Source organism: Prionailurus viverrinus, chromosome D2 (assembly GCF_022837055.1).
Source record: "Prionailurus viverrinus isolate Anna chromosome D2, UM_Priviv_1.0, whole genome shotgun sequence".
Classification (NCBI taxonomy): domain Eukaryota; kingdom Metazoa; phylum Chordata; class Mammalia; order Carnivora; family Felidae; genus Prionailurus; species Prionailurus viverrinus.
In genome coordinates, this window is record NC_062571.1 from 8,639,411 (window position 1) to 8,645,730 (window position 6,320).

The 6,320-nt window shown below is 36.2% G+C and overlaps 1 long non-coding RNA gene across 1 annotated transcript in view; it reads right to left on the reverse strand.

The window, feature by feature from the left end:
• LOC125147532 (uncharacterized) overlaps window positions 1-6,320 on the reverse strand; it is an 83,628-nt gene that overhangs the window by 49,812 nt on the left and 27,496 nt on the right. The gene's annotated exons all lie outside the window — the stretch shown is intronic.

Here is a 6,320-nt window from a genome sequence, read left to right on the forward strand (position 1 = left end):
CTGCTTGGGGTTCTCTCTCTCCCTCTCCCTCTGCCCCTACTCCACTAGTGCTCTCTCTCTCTCTCTCTCTCTCTCTCTCTCTCTCTTAAAAACAAACAAACAATAGATAAAAAGGCTGAGGATCTGTGGGGATGCTCCCTCCCCTCCACCTTACAGGCCCAGAGTGGAACAGAGTCTGGAAAGCATAAGTGGTGCGTCCAGTCATCACAGAGAGCTTGTGACCTCAGCAACCCCAGTGTCCACAAGCCCACATCAACCGCTGTAGTGCTGGGAGACAGAAAATAAACCATGCTGTATTTTTTTTTAATTTTGTTTTGGTTTTAATTAATTTTTATTTTCTTATTTTTTATTTTTTTAAATTTGTCCCATTTTGTTTTAATTTTGTTCTTTTTGGTTTTTTTTCCTTCTCATTCATTTTTTTTCTTTTCTGCTTTTTTCTCTATTTTGTTTTCCTTTCTTTTATTTTATCTTTCCATTATCATCATCATCATCATCATCATCATTAATCATCACTATTCCTATCATTACTTTCTTCTTTCTGTAAAAAGCCACTGTTTAAAAGAATAACTAGCATTTACAGCCACAGCTCCAGCCAGCCAGCCAGCAGTCACCACATACACAATCTACACAGGGAATACCTTTCACAAGACAAATTTAGGAGAAGTAGCCATTCAACCTAATCCACAGAAATAAACACAGAAAGCCAACCAAAAGGGTGAGCCTGAGGAATATTCTGCAAAAGAAAAAACAAAAGGCGAACAAGAAAAAATATCAGAAAAATAATTAGATGAAACAGAGATATGAAATATGCCTGATAAAGAATTTAAAGTAATGATCATAAAGATGCCCACTGGGCTGGAGAAAAGAGTGGCAAAACTCAGTAAGACCTTCAGTAAAGAGATGGAAAATATTAAAAAGAACCAGTCAGAGCTGACGAATACAAGAACTGAAATAAAACACACACGAAAACACTAGAGGGAATCAGCAGTAGATTAGAGGAGGCAGGAGAGTGTATCAGCCATCTAGAAGACAGGGTAATGGAGAACACAGGGGCTGAACAGCAAAAAGAAAAAAGAATTTTAAAAACAAGGAATCAATTAAGGGATCTCTTGGACAACATCAAGTAAACAAACATTCACAGTATAGGGTTCCCAGAAGAAAAGAGAGAGAAAAGTGTAGAAAATTTACTTGAAGAAATAATAACTGAAAACTTCCCTAACCTAAAGATGGAAATAGACATCCAAATCCAGGAATCACAGAGAGTTCCAAGCAAGAGAAACCCAAGAAGATCCACATCACCATATGTAATAATTAACACATCAAAGATTGAAGATAAAGAGAGACTCCTAAAAGCAGCTAGAGAGAAACAAAAAGGTACCTACAAGGGATAAACTATAAGGCTATTAACTGATTTTTCAGTAGAAATTTTGTAGGCCAGAAGGGAGTGGCATTATATATTCAAAGTACTGAAAGAAAAAAACCCCTACAACCAAGAATACTCAAGGTTATCATTCATATTTGAAAGTGAGATAAAGAGTTTCCTAGACAAAGAAAAGATAAAGGAGTGTATCACCACTAAACCATCCTAAGAGGCAATGTTAAAGGGACTTCTTTAAATGGAAAAGAAATGGGGGCACCTGGGTGGCGCTCAGTTGGTTAAGTGTCCAACTCTTGGTTTCAGCTCAAGTCATGATCTCCTGGTTCATGAGTTCAAGCCCTACAGTGGGATCTGTGCTGACAGTGCAGAACCACCTTAGGATTCTCTCTCTGCCTCTTCCTCATCTCTCTCTCTCTCTCTCAAAATAAATAAATAAGCTTTTTTTTTAAGTGGAAAAGAAATGGTCATAATTAGACATTAGAAAATTCTGATTAAAAGAGGTAAAATAGGGGCGCCTGGGTGGCGCAGTCGGTTAAGCGTCCGACTTCAGCCAGGTCACGATCTCGCGGTCCGTGAGTTCGAGCCCCGCATCGGGCTCTGGGCTGATGGCTCAGAGCCTGGAGCCTGTTTCTGATTCTGTGTCTCCCTCTCTCTCTGCCCCTCGCCCGTTCATGCTCTGTCTCTCTCTGTCCCAAAAATAAATAAACGTTGAAAAAAGAGGTAAAATATGACAACATATACATAAAATGTGGAAAAGGGAATAAAAGGGGAAGAGAAGGTAAAATAGAAAAAGAAAGTTTTTTTTTCAGAATGTGTTTGAATTTAAATGACCATCAAATTAATATAAAATGCTATTTACTTAGGATGTTATACATGAACTTCATGGTAACCAAAACCCCAAAACCTATGACAGATATGGAAAAAATAAAGATAAACATAGCACATATGTTTAAAATGGCCAATAGAAACTCATCATCCACAAAGAAAGAGATAAAGATAAGAAGAAAGGTAAAAAGCAAATCTACAAAAACACCCAGAATACAAATTTTAATATGGCAATAAGTAAAGACCTGTCAATAATTTTTTTTAAATGGAAATGGCTGAGGGGCACCTCTCTGGCTTAGTCAGTGTGACTAAGCATGTGATTCTTGATCTCAGGGCTGTGAGTTCAAGCCCCATGTTGGGTATAGAAATTACTTGAGTGTAAATGGCCTAAGTGCTCCAATCATAAGACATGGGATGGGAGAATGGATAAAAAAATAAAAAACAAAACAAAAACAAAAACAAAAAACAAGACCCATCTATGCTGCCTATAAGAGACTCACCTCAGACCTAAAAACACATACAGACTGAAAGGGAAGGGATGGGAAAACATTCACCTTGCAAATGGAAAAAAAAAAAGCTGAGGTAGCAATACTTCTATCAGACAAAACAGACTTTAAAACAAAGACCATAACAAGACAAAGAAGGGTATTACATAATGATAAAGAGATCAATCCAACAAGAGGATACAATAACTGTAAATATCTACACACCCAACACTGGAGCACCTAAATACATTAAGCAAATATTAATGGACATGAAGAGAGAAATTGATGGTCATAAAATAACAGTAGGGGACTTTAATAACCCACTTACATCAAAGGATAGAACATCCAGACAGAAAACAAATAAGGAAACAATGTCTTTGAATGACACATTGGACCAGATGGACACAACACATATATAGAAGGTATTCCAACCAGAAACAACAGAATACACATTCTTTTCAAGTGTACTTGGAACATTCTCCAGAATAGATTACATATAAGGCCATAAAACCAGCTTTAATCAGTTTAAGAAGACTGAAATCATACCACGAATCTTTTCCAACCACAACGGTATGAGACTAGAAATTAATCACAAGAAAAATACAGGAAAAAACACAAACATGTGGAAACTAAATAATATGACACTAGACAATGAATGGGTGAGCAAAGAAATTTTAAAAAGAGATAAAAAAAAAAATACATGGAGACAAATGAAAGTGAAAACACAATGGTCCAAAATCTTTGGGACAAAATGAAAGCAGTTCTAAGAGAGAAGTATATAGAAATACAGGCCTACCTCAAAATATAAGAAAAAAAAAAAAACAAACAATCTAACCTTAGGCCTAAAGGAACTGGAAAAACAAACAAACCCAAGGTGAGTAGAAGAAAGGGAATAATAAAGATCAGAGAAGAAATAAATGACACAAAAGCTAAAACAATAATAGAGAAGATCAATGAAACTGAATAGTTGGTTCTTTGAAAAGATAAACAAAATTGACAAACCCTTAACCAGACTCATCAAGAAAAAAAGAGAAAGGGCCCAAATAAATAAAAACAGAAATGAGAGAGGAGAAGTAACAACTAACACCGCAGAAATACCAAGGATTATAATAGAAGAGTACAAAAAATTATATGCCAACAAACTGGACAACCTAGAAAAAATGGATAAGTTGAATTGGTAATCAGAAAACTACAAAAAGATAAAAGTCCAGGACCAGATGGATTCACAGGGGAATTCTAACAGACATTTAACAAAGAGCTAATACTTATTCTCCTCAAATTATTCCAAAAAATAGAAGAGAAAGGAAAGCTTCCAAATACATTCTATGAAGGCAGCATTACATTGATACCAAAAACAGACAAAGACACCACAAAAAAAGAAAACTACAGGCCAATATCACTCATGAACACAGAAGCAAAAATCCTCAACAAAATATTAGCAAACTGCCTACAATAATAAATTAAAAAGATCGTTCACCATGATCAGGTGGCATTTATTCCAGGAATGTCCGGATGCTTCAATATTCACAAATAAATTAGCACCATACACCACATCAACAAAATGAAGAACAAAAATCATCTGACCATCTCAACAGGAACAAGACAGGGATGTCCACTCTCCCCAGTTTTGTTCAACATAGTACTGGAAGTCCTAGCCACAGCAATTAGACAAGTAAAAGAAATAGGAGGCATCCATGTTGGTAAAGAAGTTAAACTGTCACTATTTGCAGACAACATGATACTATACACAGAAAATCCTAAAGACTTCACCAAAAAACTACTAGAAGCAATAAACAAATTCAGTAAAGTGGCAGGATACAAAATTATTACTCGGAAATGGGTAGCTTTTCTATACACTAATAACAAAGTAGCAGAAAGGGAAATTAAAAAACAAAACAAAACATCTACAGTTGCACCAAAAATAATAAAATACCAAGGAATAAGCTTAACCAAAGAGGTGAAAGACCCATACTCCAAAAACTATAAAACACTGATGAAAGAAATTGAAGATGACACAAACAAATGGAAAAATATCCCATGCTCATGGATTGGAAGAATTAATATTGTTAAAATGTCCATATTACCCAAAGCAATCTACAGATTCAATGCATTCCCTATCAAAATACCAACAGCACTGTTCACAAAACTAAAACAAATATTATATTATAGAACCACAAAAAGACTCCAAATAACCAAAGCAATCCTGAGAACGAACAAAGTGGGAGGTAGCACAATACCAGATTTCAAGATCTAGTACAAATCTGTAGTAATCAAGAGAGTATGGTACTGGCACAAAAATAGACATGCAGATCAGTGGAACAGGCTAGGGAGCCCAGAAATAAGGCCCCAATTTTATGGTCAATTACTCTATAACAAAGGAGGCAAAATATACAATATATAAAGACAGTCTCTTCAACAAATGGTGCTGGGAAAACTGGATGGCTACTTGTAAAATAATAAAACTGAATCACTTTCTTATACCATACACAAAAATAAACTCAAAATGGATTAAAGTCCTAAATGTGAGACCATAAACCATAAAACTCCTAGAAGAGAGCAAAGGCAGTAATTTTTCTGACATCGTCATAGCAACATTATTTCTAGCTATGTCTCCTACTACAAGGGAGACAAAAGCAAAAATAAACTGTTGGGACTACAACAAAGTTAAAAGCTTTTTCACGGCAAGGGAAACCATCAACAAAACAAAAGAAAACATACTGAATGGGAGAAGATAGCAACAAATGATATATCTAATAATGGGTTAATACCCAAAATATATAAAGCACTTATACAACTCAATACCAAAAAAACCCACAATCCAATTAAAAAATGGGCAGAAGACCTGAACAGTTTTCCAAAGAAGATGTACAGATGGCCAAGACACACATGAAAAAATGTTCAACATCACTAATTACTGAAATGCAGATCAAAACCACAAAGAAATATCAACTTACACTAGTTAGAATGGCTAAAATCAAAATGACAAGAAATAACAAGTATTGGAGAGGATGTGGTGTGGAGAAGAAGGAACCTGCGCACTGTTGGTGGGAATCGAAACTGATGCAGCCACCATGGAAACAGTATGGAGCTTCCCCCCCAAATTAAAAATAGAAATACCATGAGATCCAATAATTCCACTAGTGGGTATTTACCGAAAGAAAATAAAAACACTAATTTGAAGGGCGCCTGGCTAGCTCAATCAATTGAGTGTCTGATTTCGGCTCAGGTCATGAACTTGTGGTTCGTGAGTTGGAGCCCCACGTTGGGCTCTTTGCTGACAGCTGGGAGTCCGGAGCCTGCTGTGATTATCTGTCTGTCTGTCTGTCTCTCTCTGCCCCTCCATCACTTGTGTTGTCTATCTCAAAAATAAATATTAAAAAAAAATTTAAGTTGTTTTGTTTTCAAACAAGAATAATAAAATATTCACTTGCAATTAAAAAAAAAAAAAAAAAAGCTGTTTCCTGGGACTCGCCCTGGACTGATGGTCAGATTCCTGCGAGCGCCTTCACGTTCTCTCAAAGCATCGTTAAAGGACGCTTCCCCTGAGTTACCAGAGATTTCGACCTTCAGTCTTCTTTTCCTGAAATTTGATCAGTTTCACTTTCCAGTTCCCTTCCCTTTCACGGAGGCAC